Here is a 10,945-nt window from a genome sequence, read left to right as displayed (position 1 = left end):
TGGAAAAGGCTTGTTTCTTGTATTTTTCTCCTATGAAAATTTATTTTGTGTTCTACATTTTACTCTTGTGTATTTTCGGTGTTTTGGGAGTAACCAAGACCTCCTACTCTTGGGAGAGAGGATGGTCTTGAGGGTGGTAGAAGTTTGACAGCCCTCGAGTGAGAGGCTCTTGTTAAGAGAGTGATCTCAAGGGATTCCTATGTAACCCTTGCTGCATGGCTTGTTTATGCATTTGGGGGTCATAAGGAGGGAAATAAGGCATGAATGTCTTGGGGGGCATAAGGTTGTGGGGTTGTATACTTATGATGTATCATTGTTTGCCATGAGGTGGCCTTGAGTTTTACTATACTTGCAGTCTCCTCAGGGTATTTGGTCCACTACCACCCGTGTATAGTCATCACATGTGTGGTGCAGTGTAGCATGGGTTGGGAATGTGTATGTGATTGTTTTTCTCGTGTTTATTGTGTTTGCATGTGTGTTTCCTGTCTAGGGCTTGGTTCTCCAAGCTCGAGGGTGGCTACTAGTTAGCCTAGGCTGGGAGGTGAGATCTCCATGGTCATAGCTTTTTATTCATTTGCAAGTTGTTGGAAGAAAAGAAAAGAACCTGTAGAACTTGCAGGATTTGTGTGTTTGAAGAAAAAGATTGGGAAATGGAATAGCTTATATTTTAAGTTGGAGCAATGAAAAAAGGAAACTATATATTGTATTTTCTTGAAAAGGATATGTACCCATTGTTATTTAAAGTCCTCATTATTAGAAATAAGAGATCCATTTGTAAGGTTGCCTGGAATGTACATTAAATATACTTTGAGGAGATACATTGTTATTTAAAGTCCTCACTATTAGAAATAAGAGATCCATTTGTAAGGTTGCCTGGAATGTACATTAAATATACTTTGAGGAGATATATTGTTCTTTTATTAACCATTATTTTGTTGCAAAAAAAAATGAAAGGTTTATCTTGGATTAAGTTCCTATAGTTTCTAAAATATTATTTGTTGCATGCATGTTGTTTTGTAAATAAGGGTTCATTTATTTCCTTATGCATTTGAAATATTGGAAAAGAAAGTATTAGAAAAGCATGAATGATAGAAAGATGGAAATAAAATATTTAGTCATGTCTATGGAAATGCAAATATAGTATATTAAAGTTCTGTCATTGTTCCTTTCATTTATTTGCGGAAATTAAAATCTAAGTTAAATAGCCTAACTAGTTTAAATAGAAATATATTTTTATAGTTGCTATATAAAGTTATTTCAATCTGTCATTTTATTTATTGAAGAAAATAAAATCAAAATTTATTATATCCATTTCTATTTTATTTTAATAATTTTTCTAGGTTTACAAAGTTGCTGTTTGAACTTATTTGCTTCTATAAAATTTAACACTAGTACATTTGGGTCAAAATTTCGACGGCAAATTGTCATCATTCTGATGCAATTTTGTCGCACTGCCGACAAAAATAGTTGTCGAAAACTTTTTGTCAGAAGTTCCGACTATCCTTGTGGTCATCGCAATTCCGACATCCTCTCTAAGCTTTCCAATGACCACCATGGATGGTCATACCCAGAAAGAATACCGTTGCGATCTCGGCCTTTCGTTGGAATTTTGACATCAAAGGGTAAAAATTCCGACGAGGATGCTGTGCATCCGACGACACTCCTATGTCGGAATTATGACAGCCCCATGAGAGTTCCGACAAGGATGCTATGCATCTGATGACACTCCTCTGTCGGAATTTTTACCCATTGAAGTCAGAATTCTGACGGTAGGCCGATTTTTTGGAAAAAAAAAAAATTTATAGAAAAAGATTTCTCTACTATCTCTCTTCTCTCTCCCCTCTCTATGTCTCTTTCTCCATCCCTCTCTTCTTCTCTCCCTCTCTACTTCTCTTTCTCTACCCTCTCCAAGTCATTATCTCTTCCTCTCACACTCTCTCATCAAAAGAGAAATAAAAACCTACATGGCCTTATAATTCATGAGTTGAAGTTTGAGTTTAACATTTTCGAGGTAATTTTCTTAGACTATTCAATGCCCATTCTAACTAAGGTCAATCAAAATTCAAGATAAACCTATGGTAAAGATGAGGATCTTGAGTTCATTGGTAGAGGACTCCACTTTTGATGGGAGAAAACCCTAGTATTCAGTTTGGTAAGCTCTAGTCGAAGGTGCAGTATGACAGCCACGTAGAAGGAGAACCATGACATGTTGCAAAATTAGAAGGGAAATTCTAACAAAGAGTAGCTACGTGTCTGGAACATTCAAAGCATTTCATGTCTGGGCTAGCTATCTTCTTTACTTTAATCTAGGATTTCACATTTTTGAGAAAGCATGATTTGTATGGATGGTTTGTTTGTTTCAAATGAAGTATAGTCCAGCCTCCACCAAAATAACAATGACAGTAAGGAATAGTAGAGTAGTCTATTAGAAGGTTTATACATTGATAATAGTGTCTAGGTTTTCCCCAATTCTTGAATAGCATTAATAGATAATCATAAGTATAGCAAGGAATAGATTACTTAGAGTTTGTAATGAAGAAGGGTTTTGAATTAAAAAGACAATGATAAGAGTTTTTTTATGGTTCAAAACACAAAGACAATCACAATAGAAAATTACAAGTTATAGGGTTACATTGAGTAGGTTTGACTGATTATTGAAGAATATATTGTGTTTCTCGATCAATAAATAAGAGGTCTCAAGAAGCTAAAGACAATGAAAACTAATTGATGGGCAACCTTTTGACTATCAAGAAGTGATTGCCTCAGATGAAAGTAGTGATAAATGTCACTATCAACAAAAGAACAACCAATAAATGATAAATTTGCAGTGAGATCATAGTGCCTAAATCAGTCTAAAAGCTTATAAGGATCAGAACCAAGCCATATAAGCTTCAAGAACAATTTGAGAGCATCAAAGACATCTACCAAACATTAGAAATTGTCAAATCAATGACACATAGCAGCCTCATTACAGTCTTATGTTGTATTAAATAGCAAAAGCCAAGTCTAAGATAGTGTTAGAAGGTGTGTGAGAGTCTTCAACATGGATAACTAATAGGTATAACACTGAGAGCAGCAATATATGAGATTTGATGAATGACAGTGGCCATGATATGGAGATGACAGTGTCAAGTATCACTGTCAAAGCATGAATAGAGGTCCTAATCTGAGTCTTTTCAAGAGAGAACAATAAATATGAAGCACCAAGGTCTACAGTCAGATCAGAGACAACCATTTAGCAGTCCAAAAAAGAATCAAAAGGCTATTAAAGGTCAAAATCATAGTATTTCCATAGCCCATGAAGTTCTAGAAGATGTGCAAGGGCAGTTCATAGTGCAAGGTCATAGGTATTTAGTGTCATAATTATTTTCTTCACCCCCAAATCTTGATGAAAGATAAAAGGATGCCATGACACAAAGTGAAAAGTCTATAGCACTGATAACTAGGTTAGCATTATGTCATATGCATACAAGACATCATGAAGTAGATTTGACAGTAATAAAGTTGCATCAGTCATCAACTCAAGCATAATGAAGGCATGGACACTAAGCATGCAAAAATATAATTGATAACAGTGGTGAAATGATTAATGTTGTATCACAATTTGATATCAAACTGTCTATGAAGATGGTTGTTTAAAGGTTTAGTGTTGGTTTAAAAGGTGAAAACATTGCATGAGGTCTGCCACCATAAAGGAAATACAAAGCTACAAATAAGATAGTGACCATTCAAAGATAAAGCTACAAAGAACTATCTAAGAAACCACAGTCCAATGAAGAATCAAGAGACAACAGGCCTAAGTGTAGTCTCAGATATTTGAAAATGTCATTATGGATTGTTAAGAAAAATAAATGCATTCATGATATTTGCACTCAACAAAAGAGAAGGGTTTGTATTCATCAAAGATTAGTTGAAACACTTGTGAGAGAGAGATCAATATCCATCAAGCCATAAATAAGATAATCACCATTACAAAGCACGATGAGTCTAAAAGGCAATCAAGAATTATCAGTTCAAAGGATCAATAGGTGAATCTTCTCTTGTTGATAACCTCTAGTGATGGTGTATAGGATCCCTGTTCCAATCTCAATGTGCCAAAGCTTGATGAGAAGTCATGGATTAGAAGTTACAAATGCCTTAAACAGTTTTTTATTGAGAGAAGCCATATAGTCAAATCAAGACTCAAATCCACAATGGTAAGATACAAACAACGATGATAGTCAAGGAGTCATTCATTGTAGGGTTTTCATAAAACTTTAGAATATGGTATGAGCAGTCTAAAGAACTATGACACTTCACTGAAAGGAGCAGCATATCAGTCCTTATTGGCATCAAATTATACAAATGACAACTAGGGATGAAGCTACATGAGACAATCACTATCTTAGTTTAAGACCCTAGAACAATATAGCCCCAATGGAGAAAGAAAAAATCAAAACATAAGAGAAGTCCTAGAATCCCACTAAAATCTTATTTGCAGTCCCAGAGTTGCAAGATCAAAAGCATATAATGGTAAAGATGACCTAGGGTTCTCTTTTTATTATTGAGACAATATTATGTGAATATGATAGTTTAGCAGTCCTCGAATGCATGTGAGTAGTCCCAATGAAGAAACAATACCATCAGGGTATTAGAATAATTTTTGAAACCTACAATCATGTTAGATAAAACTTGCAATCATGTTAGACAAGTATTGAAAGTATAATTCATAGAGCAACCATTTCAACTAGGTTTAGATAGCATATATTCATAACTATTTCAATTTTATGTGAACTACACAATATCTATAATGCATAATTGGAGTTAAACCATAATAGGGCTTGGATGAGAAACATGATAGGGCACCCGAAGCTGTCCACATGCTAAGCCCAAGAGTGGATATACCATCCCTCTTGGCCCCATGTGGCAGTCCACCATCCATATGAGGTGGTGTGCTTAGTGGTTAAACTTGTACCTGCCCTCCCTATTCATGCTACCTTATCCACCCTTCTATGATTGAGACCCCTTTAATCATAATGGTAGAGGTTGATGGGGAAACCACAATTACATTATGTAGGATCTCCTACCCTATCTCATTGAATTCATTCCTACACCAAGTGACTATGAACAAAAGCGTAGGTATTTAACAACAATGACATGGTCCATGGACTAGTGATCCTCCTCTTGATACTCCATCTACAAATGAGAACATCTCTTGTACACGTTGCTACTTCAGAATTAAAAGTTGCTTCTTCTAGAACTTTCCATGATTCTTTGCAATAGGATTATATGTCTTCTAGATTCACCCCACTAGGACACATTCATATCAAGCATCTTTACTTTTTTGAAAAGTAGACCACATTTCAGATCTAGATGACACCATAATGACTTTGATTTCCTCTTGCAAGATATTCCTCCATCATGTATTGCTTCATCGAAGCTCAAATTTGCTTCTTCAAGGGCTCTCAATGATTCTCTATATAGGATTCTTCATGTCTATGAGATCCACTTCATTGGGAGGCCTACTTAAACATTTCACATCTGTTTGTGGACTCTCACCTTTCAAACATTTCACATCTTATAATTGAGCTTCGCTTTGTTTCGAGAATAGTTTAATATTCTCTACTTAACAGGGCCAACCACGTGAAGGTGGAAGCTCATTTGGCCCCTCCCCCCCCCCCCTAACATCACTCTAAATTCCTCATTAACATCTAACATTCATTCTTTCTTTCATTCATTCATTATCACATAATGTTCATTAACACATAAAATTCACTAACTTTCATTAAAACGTAACATTCATCAATAATCATCAACACATATCATTCATGAACATTCATTAGCACATAATTACATTCATTACACATAAAAATCAGTCATTATCAAATAAGGTAGATTACAATCATTTCTTTCTTCTTTTTTTTTCTTTGAAGCTATGAAAAGACTAAGTGGAACATCAGTTTCTTCATCATTTCCCCTATCTACGGATGTTATGCCTTCTTCTCGTGCTCTTGATGTATGCCTAGTCCTATACAAAGGATGAGGATGCTGAACCAAAGGGGGGTCCTCTGCAATAACAAAGAATTGGGTTAAATTCAAAACATTTTTTTATTATTGTTACAAGTATTTCATTAATTTAAAGAACATAACCGTTACACTCTTTACCTGATGGGGCCACATAATCTTCCACATCATTTTGTCTAGCCTCAACCTCGACATGCTGAGCACCCTCTACATCCTCTGGAGTTGAAATACGAAATGTTACATTAATCAATACACCAATTGCAATTAAATTTGTTTAAAGGAATAATAGTGGTCCTCTTTACCTGATTGGGGAACATCATGTTCCTGATGTTGTCTACCCGAATCATGCTCCACTTGGTCACCACGGACTACATGCTCTAAAATATTAACAATAAAGGTTACATTAATTACTACACTAATTTTCAATTTAAGATGTTTAATTGTATTAATAATTACATAAAAAAGTTTGAATAGCAAATGAATACCTTCACTACTAGGATGCACATCTGGACCTTCATGTACAGGTTATGTTCCACGATTATCATGCTGCATTGCAATGTCACGTGCACTGTTATCATTGCTTGCTCATTTAAAAAAAATATAGTCACTTTATGTTGAAACTTAACATCAAATAGATTATTGGTTAAGTATTCAATTTGAAATAATTTTCATTTAGCTTAATTACCGTTGTGACAGATGCATCAGAATCTCGTGTTTGCCCACTCAATTCTCGTAGTCATTCAGCCATGGCTATATAGCCTTACTGGTAGCCAATTCTCTTGTCATCTTCCGTGGGCACTCTATTGAATTCAGAGCCCTGCATTTTTGCTTAGTATTGTGAATTTTGCTTGTATTGTTTGATAAAAAAAAAATTGTTTACAATTTATAAATATTTTGATGTGATACTTAATTTACTAATTCTTACAATTTGTGCGGCAAGTTTCATATAACCACCAGAGCTGAGTTTGTGTTGCCCATGCTTTTCTTGTCTTGCCTTGGTTGTCTTTGACGTGTCACTCAATCTATGAAAAGTTTGAAATATGCTAGATTATATAAATATAATGAATAATTAGTACATATTCACATTCTTAATAGTATCACATACCTTCTTCTAGCGTTTGGTGGTGTATTTCCTTTTTTCCTTTCAATTCTCTCCTTTGCATCCAAAATCAGGTCCTTCCACTCCCTCTCTGAAGTCATGGGGGGACACTCATACTTTACGTTCTTCTCTAAATGTGTCCTGTATTGGTCCCTCACATACTTCAGATATGTGCCAGCTTTTTCCAGGAGCTTAGCCTTGTCGAATGTGTCATTTCCAAACAACCCTACCATACGGTTTGTGAGTTCATCTTTTAACTTTTTTTCTTGGTCATTCCACCTTTAAAGAAAAAACAAACCTGTTAGATTTAGAAAGAAACTGAAGCTACCTTTGATATAGTTCAAGAAATGGATAAAAGGAAAACTATTCTAGCAATGATATGAAATCAAAATAGTGGTTAAGGGTTAGTTCACATATGATGTTCCACCTTTTACGTATGGTGGGCCCAAATATCTGCAATGAAATGTCATTAAGATTTTTATAAAAAAATATCATTTCCTGCAAAAAAAACATGGGATCATTAGTCCAAAATGAGTGATCAGTAAGTAAATTACAATTAGACTATATATAATAATATTTTTAAAGTACCTGGAACCTTCTGTATCTTCAAGGGAATCAATTCTTCATCGCTCACCACCAATGTGGCCTGCAACATTCCCGTACTAGCAATACGGGAAGATCCAGGAAATGATGGTATGTTATCAGCAGTGCTCGCCTCTGGCACATCCTCATGTGCATCTCCTGCCATAGTAAATGAATCCACTATGAAATGCCTCCAAGAAAGAACACTTCAAGGGTAATAAACACATAACAAAAGAGAGAGAAAAAGAGGGATCTACCACCAGTGGGCGGGTCAACACGAGCCAGTGCAACAGATGATGTCTGCATGCTACGTGTTGCCGACATTGCAGTCGGCAATACAGTTGGGCTCGACCTCGGACCCATGTCAGCACCTGAAGAGTAATACATTAAATATGTAAAACATTAAAAAAGCAAGTTCACAAGTCCAAAGGAGTAGTTTTAATATATAGAACATGGTCATCACCTGAACTACTCGCAATACCCTGATCATCGCCACTAGGATGATGAGGCCCTATAAATTTTTGTAAAAACAACACATACATATTTTAGTTAATGACATAAAAGAGATAAAAATATAAACCATTATTGAACTTTTGTTATGATTAAAGCTTTCATTACTGCTTACTTGCAAGTTTTCGATTGTCATCAACAATAGTTGCACCCTCTTTGTTATCTCATCAGTCTGAGGACTTATGGTTGCCAAATCAACAATCTCTTGCCTAATTTTTCTAATATTCTTTTGTACAAATTGCATAGGGTTTGAGCTAAGTGCGATGTCATCAGCGCATAACACTGTCGAGCGCCCCACATCCCTATGGAGGTGCTGAGGTACTGCAGGTTCCTTTCCCTTATCTCGAACATCCGTCTGTGACAAGAATATAATTAACACTATCAAAATTACTTCAAAACACTCAAGAAAAGATCATAATGTAACAGTTTGATTCTATCTAATTTGTACAATTACAATGAGGTTTACCTGCTCCGTAGAAGTGTCGGGACCTACACCCCTATCTGTGCTATGTGGTGGATCCATGTGGCCCTGTGACAAAGAAAAAATATAAAAAATGTTAGCGAAATGAAACCAATAGACTTAGCAAAAAAACTTAATAATACAATGGTTTATTGGATTCATTAATTGGAAGTTGGCTTAAATGGTATATATATAGTACATACCACCCCCATGATAGTAACTTTGTATGTATCTATATGATTCAAGTTGTAATCGATTAGCAGCTCTTCCCCTGCACTTATTTATTTTATTGCACATACAAACACACAATTTCCCTCACATGCCTCAAATATGCAATTGGGTTGCTTATTAGTTGACCCAGGTCGTGTACTATTTATAAAACCTGCAATATTCCCTGTTGCTTTTGGCCTTCCATCAATGTATATAGCCACTCGTTTACTTTGATCATTATCTTTTTGTTGTATATAATTGGTTGATAGTGCATACCTATGCATACTTTTTTTATATCGAACAATCTACATCCAATCATTATAATTGTAACAAGGTCCAACAAACTCCATCAATTCAGAAACTTTGTTGTAACAGACCTTTATGCTATCCATGGAAAATAGGCCCAAACCATGTAACAATGAAGGTGCTATGTGATATATCCTCTCATTAACACAAAAATCAATGTTTATTGGAGGAAGTTCCTTGGGTACACATTGTTTCAGTAGATGTTTGTACCTCAAGGGCACCTCAATGTTGCCTTTGGTCTCATCATCATAAGAACATGACCCCCCTTGAGCAAGAAAAAATTCCATGCATTTATTGAATTTTCTTCTAATCTTTTGACCTCTAGTTGATCTCCCTATTTGAGATCTACTACATGTCTCACTTTCCTCTTCTATTCCTACATTTCCATCACTTGAGGAAGACACATCTGACAAATACCTATTTGGTGATACCTATGCACCATCAAATGAGAGAGTTAGTTGGTAATGAGAGAGATATTTTGCAAATGAGGGTAATATTGATGAAGAAGTCGGCCATAAAGTTGATGTTGAGATTAAAATTTGAGTAAGTCCAACTGGGGCCTCAAGTGTTGATAATTGTATTAGATTTGCTGCTAATGCTGATGTTTGAAAAATTGAGGAAGTTTGTCTTTCTTGTAATTTTTAAAAAATATATTATTTCTATAAGGTGTATTGACTTATACCTATCAATCCATGAGACTGTGCAGGATCCTCATCAAAGGGGTTTAGGTTCCTGCACCAACAATTGAGCATCATAAGCATTACATTTGTAATTTGATAAACAATAAATATCGCAGTATCATAAGCATCACATATGTATCATAATATATGTAATTGAGCATCATAAGAATCACATATGTATCATCATAAACATGTAATCCATCACATACGTATCATAAATCACCATCCATCACATAGCTAATAAGTAGTCCACATTCCATAAATAAACACAAAGTTCAAAAAATGTCACATGTATCATCATAAGCATGTAATCCATCACATAAGTATTTTAAATCACAATCTATCACATAGCTAGAAGTGCATCATGAATTAATTAAGTAATGGCATTAGAATTCAAAACATATGAATTATTTATGTAACCATATAAGTAAAATCAATTTCTATCAAGATATCAATATTAAATAGATAATATAATAATCGCATCTCATACATTTCATTCATGTCATTGATCTTCTTCTTCATCCAACTCATCATCATGACCATCATCATCATCATCATCATCATCATCATCATCATCATCATCATCATCATCATCATCCTCGTCGTCCTCGTCGTCGTCATCTTCATCATCATCGTCATTGTGTTTGTCATCGTCATCGTCATCACCATCACCGACACCATCACCATCACCATCACCATCACCATCACCATCACCATCACCATCACCATCACCGACACCATCACCATCACCATCACCATCACCATCACCATCACCATCACCATCACCATCACCATCACCATCATCATCAGCAGCAACACCATCATCATCATCAACTTCTTCTTCATGTACATTTCCATCAGGAACATCATCGAGTAACTGTCGATCATGATCATCTATATCATCTTCTACTTCTTTGGTATCTTCTTCTTCCATCACATTATACATTATCAGCCTTCCTCTTGGATCATGTCTAACAACAAATGACCAACTGTGTTTATGTGGAACCTCTGAGTAAAATTCCTGCTCACATTGACTTGGAAGAACATAGGGCTCATCCCCAACTTGTTCAAATGACCTTGTATTAACCATTGTAA

General features: G+C 35.4%; 1 long non-coding RNA gene across 1 annotated transcript; it reads right to left on the bottom strand.

The window, feature by feature from the left end:
• Positions 1-7,299: 7,299 nt before the first annotated feature.
• Positions 7,300-7,806, bottom strand: LOC131077862 (uncharacterized). Its single transcript, XR_009113654.2, has 3 exons — positions 7,691-7,806; positions 7,530-7,600; positions 7,300-7,381 (listed from the first exon to the last, which is right to left on the bottom strand). It is a non-coding gene; the product is annotated as an uncharacterized LOC131077862 (long non-coding RNA).
• Between the last annotated feature and the right edge of the window lie 3,139 nt (positions 7,807-10,945).

This window comes from Cryptomeria japonica, chromosome 9 (assembly GCF_030272615.1).
Source record: "Cryptomeria japonica chromosome 9, Sugi_1.0, whole genome shotgun sequence".
Lineage (NCBI taxonomy): Eukaryota > Viridiplantae > Streptophyta > Pinopsida > Cupressales > Cupressaceae > Cryptomeria > Cryptomeria japonica.
The sequence above is the reverse complement of the archived record's forward strand: the minus strand, read 5'-3'. Positions and strand labels throughout refer to the sequence as shown.